Source organism: Meleagris gallopavo, chromosome 1, assembly GCF_905368555.1.
Source record: "Meleagris gallopavo chromosome 1, MGAL_WU_HG_1.1, whole genome shotgun sequence".
NCBI classification, from domain to species: domain Eukaryota; kingdom Metazoa; phylum Chordata; class Aves; order Galliformes; family Phasianidae; genus Meleagris; species Meleagris gallopavo.
The window spans coordinates 328,884-347,500 of NC_139404.1; the positions used below are offsets into that span (position 1 = coordinate 328,884).

Consider the following 18,617-nt stretch of genomic DNA (forward strand, 5'->3'; position numbering starts at 1 on the left):
CGGCCTGGATCTGTCCAGGAAATGAGTAATGGTGCTTCCTCCAGCCCTCCCACCCCAGCCAGAGCCCGGCTCTGCGGGCAGCCTGGCCCCCAGCACTCCCCTCTGGAACATCATCAGCTCCAAGCATCCACAGCAACAGAGATGGGAACGGAGAGGGGAGGCTGCACCCAGGGACCCAGAGCCCTGGGACACAGCAGGAGCCCAAGGGGTTCCGGAGCATCAGCGCAGCACCAGCCCCAAAACTGAGATCCTGGGTCAGGGGTGATGAACGAGAACATCTCAGGAGCAACTGGCCCGTCTCTGGGCTCCTGCCACCCACACTTTCACAGCAGTGCTGGAGAGCTGTGGCTCAGCAGCTTCCCTGCGGCACAGGCTGCCCTCATCCCCAGCACGGGTCAGGTCTGTGTGTCTGGATGGGAGCACACAGTGGCATCGGTTTCAGTCACCCCCAAATATAAACCAGCTCTAAGCTGTGAGTTTATGCTCCTGTCCAGCAGCACAGAAACCCCAAAATGCCCCAGTGGGGCTGCCTGTGCCGCAGCACCTCTCCTGGGGTCTGGGGATTGGTCCCTGCAGGGCAGTGGGGCAGAGAGAGGGGATGGGAGCAAGAGGATGCCACCATGCACCATGCAGGGTCTGCCAGGCTCTGCGGCTGGGGCTGAGAGATCGTGGCTCTGGGACCAAGGGCTGCAGCAAAGGTGAGGGCTGTAGAGAACCGGCCAGGCTCTGGGCTGTGAGTCAGGGACACGGGGGATGAGGTGGGGTTGGAGAGGGGAGGAAGCGGATGGAATGGCCGTGAGTCACTGTGAGCCCAGCTGAGACCTCCGGCAGCTCAGGAGACAATGGAGTCCGAACGGCCAGGAAGGGAGCAGGCAAAAATATCTTTGGAACAAAGGGCAGAGGGGGAAAAGGGGAAGCAGAGCAGGGTGTCAGCAGCTGAAGCTGCATGTGGTGCAGGAATGAGTGGAGGCCAGGAGGACAAACCCAGAGCTGCACTGCTCCGGGCACCAGCAGCTCTGCATGCAGGGTCAGCCTCTGCTCCCAGGGAGAAGCAACGGGGTGAGAGGGGATGGGCTCAGGGTGCCGTGGGGAGGGTCGGGTTGGAGCCTGGGAAGAAGCTGTGCTGCAAAGAGCGGCCAGCACTGCACAGCTGCCCAGGGCGGTGGGGAGCCCCCATCCCTGGGGGTGTTCAGTGACCACGGGGATGTGGCACTGGGGGACGTGGGCAGTGGGCACGGTGGGATGAGCTGGGGTTGGATTGTGGGTCTCAGAGCTCTTTCCCAACTTCACTGATCCTACAGGGCTCTTCCAACCCAAAAAAAGCTGAGGAGCAGCAGGAAGTCCTGCTTCTACAAGGAAGGAAGCCCGGAGATGACACAGGGGGGAGAGCTGTGCTGCGTGGCTGCAGAGGGACATCAGCGGTGCCACATCTGCTCCGCTCCACTCCGTTCTGTTCTTGCTGTTCAATGATTTTCTTTCCTTTTTTTCTTTTTCTTTTTCTTTTCTTTTTTTTTTTTCCTGCCTCGTTATTTCACCACGGGGAGAAATTAAACGCTCCAGATGGTAATTGTCAGTAATATTCTGGCTTAACCCCCCCCCCAGTCTCAAATCTTCTGGTACCTCATTAGCTCCCAATAATGTTTCAGATCCGAGTGATTGGAAAAATGCATTGGCCACCCCCCCCCCAAACTCCATTACAGACTTGCAGAGTCATTCACATTCATTTTCTCTTATTAAATCAACTTCTCTGCTGAAGGAAAAAAAAAAAAAAAAAAAATCACTTATCTTGAAAAAAGACTCAAAATCTCAGAAATTATAATCCAATGAGTCTTATCCTAACGCCGGGAAAAATGGATAAGAAGCCATCAAAGAGAGTTATAAAATCTTTCAGGAAGATTTTATAGTGACAGGAACAGATCGGTAATGCTTCTGCCAAAGGAAAGCACTGCTCAGCAGTGGGGTACGCGTGGCACCAATGTGACAGCCCACGTAGAGCCACTCACTGGGACACCCCGACACCCACTGCAGTGAGAGGTTGTGCAGTGCTGCTGCAGCCACCTCTTCTGTCCCCTGATTACAGCCTCTCTTCATCACTCCCAACGCCATAGAATTGTTGAATCATGGAATCATTCCAGTTGGACAAGACCCCTAAGGTCAACCAACCTGCCCCCACAGTGCCTGCTGACCACGTCCCAGGGTGCTGGGAAGAAGGGTGGTGGGACCTATGGTGGTGGGATCCAGAATGATGGGACCCAGGGTGATTGGACTCAGAGTGGTGGGAAGAAGGGTGGTGGGACCCAGGGTGATGGGAAGAAGTGTGATGGGACCTATGGTGGTGGGATCCAGAGTAGTGGGATGAAAGGGTGGTAGGAAGAAGGGTGATGGGACCCAGGGTGATGGAACCCAGGGTGGTGGGATCCAGGCCAGTGGGATTTAGGGTGATGGGATCCAGAATGATGGGACCCAGAGTGGTGGGAAGAAGGGTGGTGGGACCTATGGTGATGGGACCCATGTCAGTGGGACCCAAGATGATGGGATCCAGATGATGGAACCCAGGGTGGTGGGAAGAAGGGTGATGGGACCCAGAGTGATGGAACCCAGGGTGGTGGGATCCAGGCCAGTGGGATTTAGGGTGATGGGATCCAGATGATGGGACCAAGGGCATGGGAAGAAGGGTGATGGGATCCAGGGCAGCAGGATTCAGAGTGATGGGACCCAGGGTGATTGGACCCACAAGGTGGTGGAAGAAGGGTGATGGGATCCAGAGTGGTGGGAAGAAGGGTGATGGGACCTATGGTGATGGGACCCATGGCAGTGGGACCCAAGGTGATGGGATCCAGAAAGATAGGACCCAGGGTGATTGGACCTAGGGTGTGGGATTTAGGGTGATGGGACCCAGGGTGGTGGGATCCAGGGCCATGGGAAGCAGGATGATGGGACCTATGATGCTGGGACCCATGGCAGTGGGACCCGGGGCAGTGCATGAGGAAAGGGCTTGAAGAAAGCAAGCAGCCCAGGGCATGGAAGGGCAGGAAAGGCAAAGTGGGAGGCAGGGCTCCCAGCATGGGGTGAAACTCCATGTGCCCAACTCCACAGTGGGGTCACGGGGCTGCGCTCCTTGTCCTCAGGCCAGGGCTGCTGCAGCCAGGGCCACTTCTGAAGCCATTTTTCCAAACTCTGTCCTCCGGCCTCCTCTCGTCCTCTTTCCTCTTCCTGGAAAGCTGTTTCAGATCCTTCTCTGATATGATGGAGCACGATGGCCTAATTTCTAGCCCACACATTCACGGCTAGTTTCCCCTATCCATGTGACAGCATTATCTGCCGGCCGGCACAGATCCTCTCCCCTCCTTTGTTTGCATGAGCATCACAGGCAGCACTCAGACCCACACTCCAACTTCACTCTGCAGGCTGAGCAGCTGCTGCAGTGTCCTCCTGCACAGCAGAGCCCTGCCCTGATTGGGGCTGCAGCCCTGGGGCTGCTCTGGGCACACGCAGGGAATGAAGCAGAGCTCCAAAGGAGAGCCCTGCACGGCTCTCGTGGTTTGCTGGGCTTCAAACCCACACCGTCCCCATGCACATCACAGAGAGCCCTCAGCTCTGGTGCAAGCAGCGGTCTTGCAAACATTCTGCTATGGAGCAGAGGAAAGGAAACAGGGATAATAGCAGCGGGAACCTCCACAGCAGCAGCAGCAATGTCTCCAGGCCAAGGGAAAGCTCACAAGTACCAACACAGGAGCAAAAGGGAGCTGCTCTGAGGGCAGGCAGACAACTCCAGGCACGGCAGTGCCAGGGCAGGTCACAGGAGAATGCAGGTGGCTGCACTCCAGCACAGGTGCTGCATTCCTGGGGGAGGTGGCAGCAGTAGGACCTGGCGGTGCTGCTCGGCAGGAGATGTGTGTGTCCCAGCTCTGCCCCAGGGCCACGCATTGCAGGGCATGAGCTGCACCCCGTCCCGGTGCTTCAGGGCTCCTCATGCAGCACTGGGGGGGGTGGGGAGAGGCAGCACCACTGCAAGCAGAACCAAGGGGAGGCTCAGAGTGCTGCCAGGGGATCACTGCCAGGTGAGTGCAAAGAAGTGTCCCCATGTCCTGGGGTAGAGCTGCCGCTGGTAGGACCAACAAGTTGAGGTTGTACTCAGCTCCTCAGAGAGCTGCTCTGGGGGCAGCACAGCCGTTATCTGCACCAGGACGGGGCAGCACAGCCACCACCTGCACCAGGACAGGGCAGCACAGCCGCCATGTGCACTAGGAAGGTCAGCACAGCCACCATGTGCACCAGGACAGGGCAGAACAGCCACCACCTGCACCAGGACAGGGCAGAACAGCCACCACCTGCACCAGGACAGGGCAGCACAGCCACCATGTGCACCAGGATAGGGCAGAACAGCCACCACCTGCACCAGGACAGGGCAGCACAACCACCTCCCTGCATCAGCACGAGGCGACAGGCCCGTCACCCCCCAACCTGCCCCATCAGCCCCGTGCTGCAGACTCAGAGCCCCAGGCAATGCTCACCCCTCCGGAGCCCAGCAACCAGCCCCCGCTCCAGCAGCCGCCCGGCTCCCACAGCAGCACGAAACCCAGCGCTGTGTGCAGGTGCTGTGCCAGCTCCTCATCACCCCTATGCTCCCCCGGACCAGGGGACCCCAGGGTCACCTTGAGCCCCCCCCCCCACGCGGCCGCAGGGACTCAGCCCTCACCTCAAAGGACCGGGGAGCGTCCGCTCGCGCTTGGCTGGCGATGCCCATGGACACGCAGTGCCTGGCTCACACACACACCAGTTACTGATTTACCAGGGGCGGCCGCAGCTGCAGCTGGAGCTCGGTCGATGGCTGTGGGCGCTGTGGAAGGCTTGGCCTTCATAGGGGGGATGGGGGCAGGGGGATGGCACTGCTTAACCCCGGCGTGGGGCTGAGAGCTCGGTGTGCCGTGAGGCTGCCGGGGCTCCTGCATCCCAACGTGGGCTGCTCACCCAGCCCCAGGGCCGGGGCAGTGCCAGGGCTGTGCTCACAGGCTGTGTGCCATGGCCTCGTCCCAGTGCTGTGTGAGAGGCAGCACTGAGCAGCCTGCACCAGCACAGCCCCGTCCTCTGCCTCATCCTCCACAGGTGATCAAGGCACCGGTGTGTGCAGGCTCTGGATGCAGCCCCATCCTCGGGCCGTGCTGCGTCCATGCCCACCCCGTGCTGAGGTGCAGGACGGGCACTGTGTGGGCAATTTGTCCCAGCTGCTGTCAGGGTGTCTGCTCCTTCCTTGCAGGCAGGCAGCTTACGCAAAGTTTTTCATGCAGAGGGTGGTGAGGCACTGGAACAGGTTGCCCAAGGAGGCTGTGGATGCCCCATCCCTGCAGGCATTCGAGGCCAGGCTGGCTGTGGCTCTGGGCAGCCTGGGCTGCTGGTTGGCGACCTGCACACAGCAGGGGGCTTGAAACTAGATGGTCATTGTGATCCTTTTCAAGCCAGGCCATTCTATGATTTGTGGCTAATGCTGTGATACAAAGCAGGGCAGCGAGCTCAGCCAGGCTCCCACCAGCACATCAGAGGGGGTAGCACAGAGCTCAGCACCGTCACAGCCCCTCCAGCCCTCAACTCTCAGGGCTGCTCTCTGCCTGCACCCAGCTGAGGGATGACAGCACATCCAGGAGAGCTCTCAGCATCCCCTTCACCCAGGGACGTGGGCCAGAGATGGGCTGAGCAAAGCGTTGTGCCTGGCTGGGTGGTGGGAACACAGCAGCACACTCACAGCCCCACACTGCTGCACAGAGCAAATGAGAGAGAGGGGAAACAGGAGAGGGAGAGGGGATGGCTCATCGATCAGCCTGCAGCGGCCAGCGGCCTCCAGGCTCCATGGGTAATTCTGCTGCCAATAGATTTTCCCTCTCTCTGCCTGCCAGGGTTACTGGGTCACTGGGGATGGGCAGAGGGGTAAAGGCCACTCCTGCAGCATTTGGGAGCAGCCCCATCGCTCCAGTGCTGTCTTCCTCAAGGTGACAGCGGTGCGGTGCAGACCCCAACCAGGGGCAGCAGGAGGAGCAGCACCCAGCGCTGTGTGAAAGCATGTCCAGCAACACCGGGCTCTCCTGTGCTCCAGTGCTTAGCAGAGGGAGCAGGGAACCCTGAACCGCCCCAGCCCAGAGCTGTGCAGGTGGGCGAAGTGCACTGCAGTGCAGTTTGCAGGGGATCCCTCTGGCACAGCCCTGGAGCAGCAGGCACCCTGGCTCCCAGCCAGCCGTCCTGCTGTCCCCTGCCACCTGCCCACAGGAAGGCAGAAAGCCCTCTGTCCACATCTCTGAATGGCCTCCGAAATCCAGGCTTTTGCCACGGATCCCTGGAGCTGCTGCTTGTGCTCTGGCTGCTTCCCCACCTTGTTTAAGCAGGTCCAGGTCTGGCACAAGAGCAGCTGCACCTCAGGCAGTTTGGGGCTGGGAGCATCCTGGTCTCATCCCTTCGCCTCTGGGTTCCAGAGAGGAGAACCTCCTCCCAGATTTGCCCTCTCTGATTCATCTCCTCAAGTTCAGCCCCTTCTGAGGAGATCACAGAATCACAGAATGGCTTCTGCTGGAAGGGACCTTACAGCCATAGGATCAGAGAACCATGCCTGACCCGACCTGCTGGTCGCACTTCTCTTGGTGCAGCCCATGATCTGGTCAGCCTTCTGGGCTGCCAGCACACACTGCCAGCTCATGTTGTGTCTTTCATCCATTAACACTCCCAAATCTTTCTCAGGGCTGCTCTCAAGCCATTTAGTCATCTGATTCCATGCCTTGTTATAGGCTACGTGCCCCCCACCAGCTTGGGCTGCCCAGGGCTCCCTCCAGCCTGGCTTTGAGCACCTTCAGGGTTGGGGTAATTCTGCCCTACAGCCCCTGCTATGTCTGTCCCAGTTCCCATCAGGACCACAGTCCTTCCTCCCTGGCTGCCTTTCCCTTACGCAGCACAGCACGTGCTCAGAATTGGTGCCATTGGCCACACTGTGCAGGACTGACTGCCCCAGGATGCATCCAGGACCTGAGGGCTCTCTGTGCCACGTGGGCAGCTCAAAGGAGCAGACAGGGCTCACACAGAGATCCGGGGATGCCACGGTGGAAACCCCAGGAGCCCCATTTCCCACGCAGAGACTGAGCCCATCCCAAAGGAGTGTCCAATTCCCAGCCAGCACGGGGAGCCAGGCAGGGGCAGCCCTGGGCCCTCTGGGTCTGCAGAGCCCCATACCTGGGGCAACCCAGCACCGAGAGCCACCCAGCACCAGAAAAGTGGTGGAACGGGGGGATGGCTGCAATGAGAGCAGCCTCACTCAGGAACACCACATCAGGGGGCCCTGCACCCCCACACAGTAACTCCAGCACCAGCGGTGCGTAGCCACGTAGCCATAGGAACATCACTTAACACGGTCACCTTGGTAACTGCGGCTGCACGCTCTCAGCAGCACGTGCAGAGCCCTGTGCACCCCATGGGGTCCCGGATCCCATGTCCAGGTGCTGCCCGCTGCAGGTTGCACCCATAGGGACATATGGACTCTATGGGTGCCGAGAGCCTCCCCCCACCCTATAAGTCAGGGCGCAGAACCGGCCCCACACACACAGCTCCAAGGCCAGACGCATGCAAGGATGCAGCTGAGAGGAGCAGAACCCAGTGCTTGCCCCACCACGGTCAGAACAGCCAGCTGCTGCCTCCCACTGCCCACAGCACTGCTGGGCACAGCTGGGCATCAACACAGCACACAGAGGTGGCACAGCCCAAAGACAAGTAAAGCTGAGCTTTAGGTTCCTGCACATCCAACTGCATCTCAGCATGCACCTTTGTGCCCCTGCTGAGCAGCACAACCCCAGAGCAGTGCAACCCCAAATCCCATGGAGTGTGGAGATGACACGGCCCAGCCTGACCCAGCTGGTACCCAGCACTGCCCCATGGAGACAGGGCTGCACAGACCGCAGGATGGCCCCATACCTGCTGCAAGTATCACAGAATCACTGAGATTGGGAAAGAGCTGTGAGATGCCCAGTCCAACCCCAGCCCATCCCACTGCCCACGTCCCCCAGTGCCACATCCCTGTGGTCACTGAACACCCCCAGGGATGGGGGCTCCCCACCGCCCTGGGCAGCTGTGCAGTGCTGACCGCTCTTTGCAGCACAGCTTCTTCCCAGGCTCCAACCCGACCCTCCCCACGGCACCCTGAGCCCATCCCCTCCCGTCCCATCCCCGTTCCCTGCCGATAGAGACCGACCCCTCCTTCCCTCCAGCCTCCTTTCAGGAGCTCTCCCTGAGCCCCTCTGCCCCACACCGCCCCATCCCCCCCCCTCAGCCGCTCCCCGCAGCGCTGTGCCGCAGACCCCGCAGCTCCGCTCCCCTCTCTGGAGGCGCTGCACTGAGCTGCGGCCCCAGCGGTGCCATGCAGAGGGACGGGCACCTCCTGCTCTGCTGCCCGCACCGCTGCTGCCGCTACCAGCCGGGACACCGCTGGCCTTCTCGGCCACCCGGGCACAGTGCTGGCTCGTGTTCTGCTGAGAGTCAGCCAAGACCCCCAGATCCCATCCTGCACCCTCTAAGCTCCACCTCAGGAGCAGCACGAAGCAGTGAGAAGCAGGGAACACAAAACCTCCCCAAGTTACACAGTATCCAGAGTACCCCGTCCACCCCACCGCCACCACGCCGACCACCACCAACACCACCAAAGGAAGGCTCCCATCACCACCCCCTGGCTCAGCTCACCAACACACCCCTCATTCATGGGAGTTCTGCCCCCCCAGCACCCCCACTGATGCTCTAGGCTCCTGCAGCAGGATGCAGGGTTCAGGGTTCAGGGTACAGGGTGCAGGCTGCAGGCTGCAGGGCTGGGAGGGCTGTACCTGACCTGTTCCTGGGGACTCGCTGCTGCCCCGGTGCAGCCACTACCCAGAGCTGCCGTTGGAGAGGATGTCACCCCAGAAAGCCATCCTGCTGCTGGAGGAGCCCGAGACCCCCCAACAAGGCCCTGCGCTGCTCGGATGCCCCGCTTAGCCCCGTTAATAGGATAATGCTGCCTCCATCTGCTTGTCTGAGGCTGAGGCTAATCGCCTCCAGCCCTGTCCTACCCCTCCCAGCAGCACAGGGCAGAGCTGCAGCACCCGCAGCACCCAGGGAAGCACTGCAGGCTGCAGCCGTGCAGGAAAGATCCGAGCAGGACAGAGCCAGACTCCCGACTCGGCTGTAGACCCCCCTGCATCCCCTGGGCGTGGGTTGCCCTTGGGATTAGGAACAAAGCCCTGCACTGGGAATGCCTTGGCCCAGCCCAGATCCCCAGGGTTCTTCTCCCACTGGGATCTGCTGCTCTGCTGCTGAACAGGAAGGACAAATCAGGTCTCAGTCAGAGTGCTGCCTTCTGGGGAGCAATTTGCTGCGAAGGGTTCAGAAATGATGCTGCCACAGCATGCAGATGTGAGTTGTGGATGCCCTCTCGGACAGGCAGGGCTAACTTCGCTGACCACACAAGGCAGGAAAAGAACAGCTTGGAAAAACGCTCACCTCTCATTGCAAACACACCTCGAGCCCACTGCACCTGCCCTGCACTTGGCAGCCTGTGCTCAGGCAGCTGGCACAGCCCCGCAGCGCTGCCAGAAAGCACCACCAACTGCACCGCTGCTTCGTGGCCCTGAGCTGCCTGGCACAACACAGCACAGTGCAGCATTGCATGGCATAGTGCAGCATTGCACAGCACGGTGCAGCATTGCACTGCACAGCATGGCACGGCATTGCACAGTGCAGAGTTGCATGGCACAGCATGGGGCTGCATGGCATGGAGCAGCACTGCATGGCATGGAGCAACATTGTATAGCACAGCACGGCATTGCGTGGCACGGAGCAGCACTGCATGGCATGATGTAGCATTGCACGGCACAGCATGGCATTGCATGGCATGGAGCAGCATTGCATGGCATGGAGCAACACTGCATCACACAGCATGGCATTGCACGGTATGGAACAGCATAGCATGGCATAGCACAGCATTGTGTGGCATGGAGCAGCATTGCATGGCACAGAACGGCACAGCATGGCATGGCATGGCATGGCATGGCATGGAGCAGCACTGCATGGCACAGGGCAGCACGGCACGGCATGGCACAGCACAGCACAGCACAGCGACTCCCCTGCACAGAAGAGCTCAGCACAGCCCACACAGCACTGCCCTCCCCTGCACGGGAACACGCAGCACAGCCCACGCTGCTCAGCCCACGCAGCCCTGCACACACAGCCTGAATTACCAGCAGGATTTACAGGGTGAAGCAGCAACGCGTCGTAGGGGCTCTGGGAGGAAGCTGCAGGCTGTGAAAAGCTCCTGCTGAATGCAGACCCACGCTCAGTAAAAAAGCACCTCGCTATTCTTGTTCCTCAGCGTTTTACGTTTCCTTTGTTCCAGCTCCTGCTTCCATGCCTTCGCCCCAGCACCCACCTCGCGCTTTGGGCTGCAAGCCTGGCTCTGCTCCTCCTAAGCCTCAGCCCCACAGAGGTGTCCATGGGGTCATCCCATGCACGGAGCTCCCTCTGTTTTTGCCCCCACCCCAATGTGGGACTTAAAAGATATGCATGTGGCAAACGCCTGCAGAGAATGGGGTCGGCAGGGGATGGGGCAGAAGCTGGGCTCCCCTCAAGCCCAGCACTTGTTGCACCGGGGCACAGCAGCAGGTGGGAGCACCCCCTCAGGGTGCATGCACACCACGCACAGAACCAGCACCCAACGGACCCTAAGGGCAGGAACTGCCTGAGGAAGGGGGGTGGGCTGGGGTCAGGGCTGGGTACCACGGGACCCCCAGGAAGGAGAAAAGGCTGCTGAGAGGAGCAAGCAGGAGGAGAAGGGCGGAGATCGGGGTGGAAGTCGGGCCCTCAACCAAGCAGGGGACGGGATCCAAACCAGGGGCAGACATTTGCCACCTGCTGCCTTCCACTCCCACTGGGCACCTCTCTCTTGCATTCCCCCAGCTGGGTCTTACAGCTCCACCACCCATGGGCTCCCCAGCTCATCCCACATCCCTCCATCCCCAGTGCAGCTCCGGCTGCCCCATTCCCTCTCTGTGCCACGCTCTGGCCATACCACAGACCCAGTAAGCAGTGCCGCATCCCTCCCCTGCCCACATCCATTCAGTGCACTGGGAGGAAGCACACACCCCCATCCTGCTCCTGGCACTCCTCGCACACCCCCCACCACTGCTTTGCTTCCAGAGGCGCTGGCAGCTTTGGGCAGGGCAGGAGAAACCCCATGGGACACATCAGCACCTGAGCAGCTGGGGCTGGAAGAAGCACCACACCAACGAGGTGACCAGGAGCCTCCTGTCCTCTGAGAGCAGCGGTGTTTGTCCCAGAGATCCCGGCTCTCAGCTGGGTGGACCTGGGGGATCCCATCAGATGGGATGGGCCAGGCAGGCCCCACTCAGCCGTTCTCCCCAGGCCCTTTCTGCTCGATGTCTCCTCGAGGTGCATCATGCCGCGATGTCCTGCTCCTGACTCATGGCTGCTTCTGCATCATTTACTGCCTGCCTGAATGCATCCCGTCCCCTTCAGCCCAACATACTCCGTCCTTTCCCAGGCCTCAGCCCTCCACGCTGCTGTCCAAGAGAAGAGGTCAGGTCGCCATCCCCACTGCCCCACACAGACCACCTCCTCACCATCCTCACCCCCGTGCTGGCAGGCCTGGGGCATTCCCCAAGGCAGGAAGGGTAGAAAAGCACAGTGCTTACCTGAAACGACTGTCACAGGCACGGGGTCACAGCACTCCCTCCTCATCAACCTGCAGACAACAGACAGCAAGGACAGGCATCAGCGCAATGCACCGCACACCAATCCCCAGCCATGCGACACCCAAGTCCTCCCCGGGATGGCAGGGAGATGTGGGGACACCATAGGTCCTGGACCTGGGAACTGGAGCATCCCAGAGCAAACCCCCAGGCCAGCGGGGGATGCTCACAGCAATGCCGTGTCCCAGGGGCTCCTCCTGTGCCCTGCAAGCTGAGGGACTGCCAGCCCATGGCACAGCACGGTGAGGTTATGCCTGAGCAAAACGCAGCTCCCCAAAAGCCACAGAAGGAGAGCAGGGAGCAGGAGGGACCTCACGTGCCTCTCCCACCCCTCCAGCAGAGCCTCCAGGCCAGCAGTGCCAGCGGTGGGCTCACTGCTCAGGCAGCAGCAGAGCCCACCTCCAGCAGTGCAGGGAAGTTCTCTGGGCTGAACTCGGAGCAGCGGCAGGCAGCCGGGAGGGAGCAGAGTGTTTCCATAGTGCCTCGGCTCTCCTGCGCGCTGGAAATGTGTGCGCTCTCTCTCCTCGCTTCTCATTAAAGATCCTTTCTGGGTGAGTGGCTGAAATGGCTGCTGTGTTGTAGAAAATTAAAAATGTATGGCTTGGGATTTCTTGTTGTGCAGCAGATGGTGTCGGCGGTGTAAGGTGCTGGGGGGGAAGGGGCGGCTGCCAGGATCCCATTTCTGTCCGTGGTGCAGCACAGTGGGTGCCACCAGGCTTTGACATCGTACAAGATGCACTCCAGCACCCAACAGCAGAGGCACCGTGGGCTCTGCAGCTCACCCAGCTGCTATTGTGCCTTTGTAAAGTGATGCCCTGAGGTCCCAGGGGGCCCATGGCACCTCGCTCCGGACACAGCTGTCACCACCCTGCTGCCCTCACCCTGCAGAAGGCTCGCAGGACAGCTGTGCTGCTGACACGGAGGAAATCTACCACCGTTGTTTGTGTCGGACCTGAACAAAACAGCATGGGGCGCATTTGTGTCCCGCTGCCAACCCTGAGCCCTGGAAACACCGAGGTTGGGACAGGCAATGCTGGGGCAGGGACTGCTGTGCCTGCAGGGAGAATGAACTTGGGCAGGTCCAGCCTTGCGGAGCTTGGGGATGGAGAGGGGACAACTTGGGCACAGGGGGGTAGGGGGTGAGACACCCACACAGCCCACCACACACAGCCCCAGATCATCACTGCAGCACACAGCATTGCCCAAAGAGCAGCCCCCACCCCCGTGCCCCACCGCTGCCAGTGCTGCAGGCAGACTCACTGCCTGCAATTAGGACACAGGAATGAGGCACTGTGTGGTGATGCAGAGCAAGAGCTCCCCATCCACCAAAGTCTCCTCCTGCAGCCTGTGCCCCCAGCTTACCCCACTGCTTCAGGCAGCCCCAGCCCTGAGTGCAGTGGGGTTGGGCTGGAGCTGCACAGCATGGCTCTGCGTCACCATGGGTGGCACAGCCCCAGTGCCCATCCGCATTCCACACCCTTTGGGCTTCCATGTGAGCATCACGAGGAAAGTTAGCCTGATCACCCTGCCATGGGCAGCGGGCTGGGGTGTGGGAGCCTCCCTCTGAGCCACCCTGAGGCCCAGGGCTGAGGCTGCTGCTCCTGGGTGGGGCTCAGCCCAGAGAGTCCCAGGGCTTCCAGCCCCACTGGCCAAGCACCCCGTGCCACCAGCCAAGGTCCCCCGTGGGCACTGCAGACAGGGCTGGGAGCAAAAGAGAGGTTTGGGAGTGGGCACAGCCCTGCACAGAGGACAGGAGCAGGGTGGGCACTGGGGCTCTGCCAGAACCTACAGCACCACGGGGACTGAGGAACGGGAGGCAAGAGTGGGAAAACTGCTGTAAGAAGAGAAGGAGCAGGGATGGCCGCCCCAGAAAGGAGACTAATGAGAAGGGGCCCAGATGAAAGGCTGAGCCATCCTGAACAGTCTCCAGAAAGGAGACAGCGCTTCTGCTGCTTTCATCTCACAGCTTCAGGGCGACAGAAAGTGCAGTGGAACCTGGAGCAGAGAAAGGAAACGCTCCTCATATTGCTCCTTATGAGCTGGTGCCACTCTCAGGGGAAGGCAGAGAGGGCTGGAGCTCAGCGATGGCCAGGTCTGGTTGTCCCTGTCCTTCCCGTCCCTCTGTCCTCCCATGACAGAGACCCGGCACAACACTGACCATGTGAGCGTGCATCCCATAATGTCACAGCACCGGTCTGCACGGGAAGCAGCTCCGGGGATAAATTCAATGCTTAGAGCACGAGCATCTCCTTCCAGCTCTGGTAACAGGCAGAGATGTATGAGTTTATTATTGGGCCTGATAAATTAAACTCTTCACAAGAGGAATAAATTATGCAGATGATCCGCAATGTGTTCAGACTGCTGCTTGTGCATCAGCCCGGTCCCCAAGGAGTCTGCGGCTGGTGAGGGGACTCAATGGGAGCACCGGGGGCTGCTCTGCCCCTCCTATTCAATGGCCTCAGTTTGACTCTTGCTGTGGATAACCAAATTTCGCTCCTTTTCACCCAGCTTCTTCCCCTTCCAGGATAAGAGGGCCTGCAGCCATCACGGCAGCTGGTCCCCAGCAGCACCAAAGTGAGAGCAGAAGTGATGCTGTCCCTAAGAAAGAGGTGGGAGCCGGGGAGCATCTGGAGATTCCTCTCTCAGAGGGCTGAAGGAATGCATCTGCATGGAGAGACGTCCCCAGGGCCGCCATGGGGCTGATGGGGCTCATAGAGATGCCTGCAGCTGGTGCTCACATGGAGACCTTTCAGCCTGACGAGGTGTCCCACGACCATGGCCCCATGGAGGAGCAATGCCATGTGCTGCCTCCAACACACAGCCCTCAGATGTCCCCTCCAGCCCTACAGAAGGGGCCATCCCACAGCCCCAAGCCCTACAGAGGGGGCCATTCGCATCCCCAAGCCCTGCAGAAGGGGCCATCCCACAGCTCCAGGCCCTATAGAAGGGACCACCCTGCATCCCCAAGCCTTACAGAAGGGGCCATAGCACAGCTCCAGGCCTTACAGTTCTACAGAAGGGGCCATCCCACAGCCCCAAGCTTCACAGAATTGGCCATCTCGCATCCCAAAGCCCCAAGCCTTACAGAAGGGACCATCCTGCATCCCCAAGCCGTACAGAAAGGGCCATAGCACAGCTCCAGGCCTTACAGTTCTACAGAAGGAGCCATCCCACAGCCCCAAGCTTCACAGAAGTGGCCATCTCGCATCCCAAAGCCCTACAGCTCTACAGATGGAGTCATCCTGCATCCCCAAGCCCTACAGAAGAGGCCATCACACAGCCCCAAGCCTTACAGAAGGGGCCTTCCTGCATCCCCAAACCTTACAGAAGGGGCCATCCCACAGCTCCAGGCCCTACAGCTCTACAGAGGGGCCATCTCACATCCCCAGCACTACAGAAGGAGCCATCTTGCATCCCCAAGCCCTGCAGAAGGAGCCATCCCACATCCCTAAGCCTTACAGAAGGGACCATCCTGCTTCCCAAGCTCTACAGAAGAGGCCATCCCACATCTCCAAGCCCTACAGAAGAGGCCATCCCACATCCCCAAGCCCTACAGAAGAGGCCATCCCACAGCCTGAAGCCCTACAGAAAGGGCCATCCCACATCCCCAAGCCCTACAGAAAGGGCCATCCCACATCCCCAAGCCCTACAGAAGAGGCCATCCCACATCTCCAAGCCCTACAGAAGGGGCCATCCCACATCCCCAAGCCCTACAGAAAGGGCCATCCCATACACCCAAACCCTACAGAAAGGGCCATCCCACATCCCCAAGACCTACAGAAAGGGCCATCCCATATCCCCAAGCCCTACAGAAGAGGCCATCCCATATCCCCAAGCCCTACAGAAAGGGCCATCCCACATCCCCAAGCCCTACAGAAGGGGCCATCCCACATCCCCAAGCCCTACAGAAGGGGCCATCCCACATCCCCAAGCCCTACAGAAGAGGCCAACCCGTTGCCCATGGTGCAGCCCCCATGCCTGTCATCACAACAGGAGCTGCGGTCCCTGCGGTCGAGGCCCAGAGGAGCCCTGCTGTAAAAGCCTTGTGCCATGCAGGCTCCATCAGCACCAGCCGTGGGCTGCGCCGGGTGCGTGCTGCACTTCCTGCCATTCTTTAAGTCCCCACTGAGGATGTGTGTAAGAAGCAGAAGGATCCGGGCCAGGAAGCCCGAGCTGCTCCTCACACACACAGCCCTGCAGGGTCCAGAGATCAGCCCGGTGCCCCCCAGAGCCGTTTGTCCCGACACAACATCCGGCATCACAAACTCGCATTGCTGCTGCCACGGAGGATCTGTCAATATTTAATGCTGAAGAGCTCCTCGCCAGCCCTCCTCTCCAGTTACAGCCGGGGCAGCCGATCCCACAGTGGTTGGGCTGAGCCTTGGGAGGTTCCCCCAGTGCCAGCACCGGTCCCCCTCCCCACTTTGCCTGCGGAGCCGATCGCCTGCGCCCGTTGTCACAGTTACAGCAGCTCAGCTGCCTTTAGGAGTGGGATGGCAATTTGCTCTTTGTGCTCGTTTCAGCTCCGAGGCCTCCCTTACCACAGATCCCACCCCACGGCTCTGTGCCCACTGTGGCTCCGCTGCCCCCCGACCCAGGCATAGGACACGGTGGTCCCTGGAGGGTGGCCTCATCCCACCCCGATCCTGGTAGGACCAACTCCTTCCTTCCTCGCTCATCCCCTCCTAATCACAACTCTACAACTGAATGCGTGGAGCAACACACCAATACTACAGATTACTCACCCTCAAGCCAAAACCAACAGCACTGGGAATGCTCGGGCGTTACATGACATATAACCTCTTCAAAAGAATAGGTTGTCGTCTAAACAACTCAGCAGTGTCCTCCTTTGCGCCCTTTCCCCACTTCACCCCCTTCTCTGCGTACCCCACACGCTCCAAGTGGGCACTCAGACCTCACCGTGGGCACCAGAACTTTGTCAAAAATGTAAGCACAACTTAAATAAGCGAACAAGACACAAAAACGTGCGCTGTGCTGCCACACGTGTTGTTCACTGCATGCCGCCATCGAGGGAGACATCAGAAGTCTCCAAGTGAGATTGGTGGAGCTCTGGGAGGGGAGGACCCTGCCGTGCCCCCCGAGGAACCATCCCTGTTTCCCTGCAAGCACTGCCTGCATGGAAGCGATGCAGCCGTGCATCCCTCAGCCCTGAGCAGCACGCCCGGCTCCGGCTCAAACCCAGTTTGCTCCATGCTTCCATCCCGGCACTGAGCACCATGGACATCAGTACTCCAGCTCTGGAGTCTGCTTCTCCCCTGACTCAGTTTGAGGACAGGATTAGAGCAGCACAGTTTCATTTTCCCAGCAGGACATCGGGGACAGCAGAACCCATCAGCCCATCCCGGTCTCAGAGTTGCGTCACCCAACAGAACCCAGAGAGAAGTTGGTGATCACACGCATTTGGTTGCTCACAAACTGAGCACAGAACGCGTGGAAAAATGGAGCACGGAGCACTGCGTGCAAAGCCCAGGGCGAAGGTCTGCACACACAGATGTCAGACCTGTTAGGAAAGCAGCCATGTGCCTTCACCAGCAAGTCTCCCTGCGCTGCCTCAGTGCTTCTGGAGCACCCTGCAGGCATCACAGCCCCTGTCTGATGCACACCACAGCTGTGCACGCTGCCAGCACACAGAATCACACAACCACAGAATGGCCCTGGTTGGGAGGGACCTCAAGGATCACGAAGCTCCAACCCCCCACCACAGGCAGGGCCACCAACCTCCCCATTTCACAGCAGCCCAGGCTGCCCAGGGCCCCATCCAACCTGGCCTTGAACACCTCCAGGGATGGACGGGGATCCACAGCCTCTCTGGGCAGCTGTTCCAGCACCTCCCCACTCTCATAGGAAAGTCCAACACCCGACCACAAACCACAGCCCCTTCCCCATACATCCGTATCGCTGCATCTCCCAGCACATTCAATGCACTTCAATCTCAGCCCTTTTCCCCCAGCCTCCCTGCAGCCACAGCCCTTTTTTCCAGCCCACCTCCGCCCCACGCGGCCCTCACCCCCCAGCATAGCGGTGCCACAGCCGCGGCTCCGGTCCCAACACCTCCCGCCGCAAACCCCGACGGCTGCCACCCCGTGTGCGCATCCCAGCTCACACCGCAGCCTCACTCCGAAACCACCCTACCGCCGACTGCCCACCACGGCCCGAATTCACGCCCGCACCGGACGGCCCCGCTCCCGGCACAGCCCCGACCGGGGCACCCCCCGCTTCTGTGCCGCTCCGCTGCCCACTCGGGCACCCGTCCCGCGTGGGGACCAGCACGGTTCTCGGCAGACAAAGCCCGGCCCCACGGCTCCGGCCGCCCGCGGACCCCCCCAGAAGGGTCGCATCTCCCCCCGCCCACAGCCCGCGGAGCCCCACGGAGCGCCGTGCCCGCGCACCCCACGGCCCAAGGAGCGCTCCGAGGGGCAGAGCATCCCCCGCCGCCCCCGCCCACCCCCCCACGCCCCCCGTGGCCGCTGATACCTGCGGGGCTGCGGGGCCCGACCCACCATAGCCGCGGCGCGGCCGGAGAGCCGCAGCGCGGAGCGGGCGGGGGCGAACGGGGCGGATCGCGGCGGATCCTCCGCGCTCTCGGCCCCCGCCGCCGGCAGCGGGGCGTTAGTTTAAGGAGTCGTCATGGCAACGGGGAGCGCTGTGCGAGGGGAGCGGAGGGAGGAGGGAAACTTCGGGGACGGCGCCCGGGGGGTCCCCGCCCCGCGCCCCGACGGCCGCGCTGCCGCTCCCGGACCTTCCGCGCTCCGGAGCTCCGCGACCCCTCCGCGCTCCCCGCGTTCTGCGGACCCCCGATCGGCCCCCAACCCCGCCCCCCGCTCACGGCCCTCT

At 60.8% G+C, this 18,617-nt stretch overlaps 1 protein-coding gene and 1 long non-coding RNA gene across 10 annotated transcripts in view; one reads left to right on the forward strand and one right to left on the reverse strand.

The window, feature by feature from the left end:
- Positions 1-18,617, reverse strand: part of SHANK3 (SH3 and multiple ankyrin repeat domains 3) — a 306,860-nt gene that overhangs the window by 287,489 nt on the left and 754 nt on the right. For 7 of the 9 annotated variants that reach the window (XM_085233682.1, XM_085233821.1, XM_085233499.1 and 4 more), the window contains exon 2: positions 11,706-11,755. The gene's annotated coding sequence lies outside the window, so the exon portion shown is untranslated. Of the gene's footprint in view, positions 1-11,705; positions 11,756-12,161; positions 12,246-18,257; positions 18,495-18,617 lie in introns of those variants that run through there. The other 2 variants (XM_085233558.1, XM_085233618.1) reach the window with 2 other exon arrangements.
- On the forward strand, positions 778-1,567 carry LOC146545147 (uncharacterized). The gene is made up of 2 exons (XR_014885697.1): positions 778-1,059; positions 1,302-1,567. It is a non-coding gene; the product is annotated as an uncharacterized LOC146545147 (long non-coding RNA).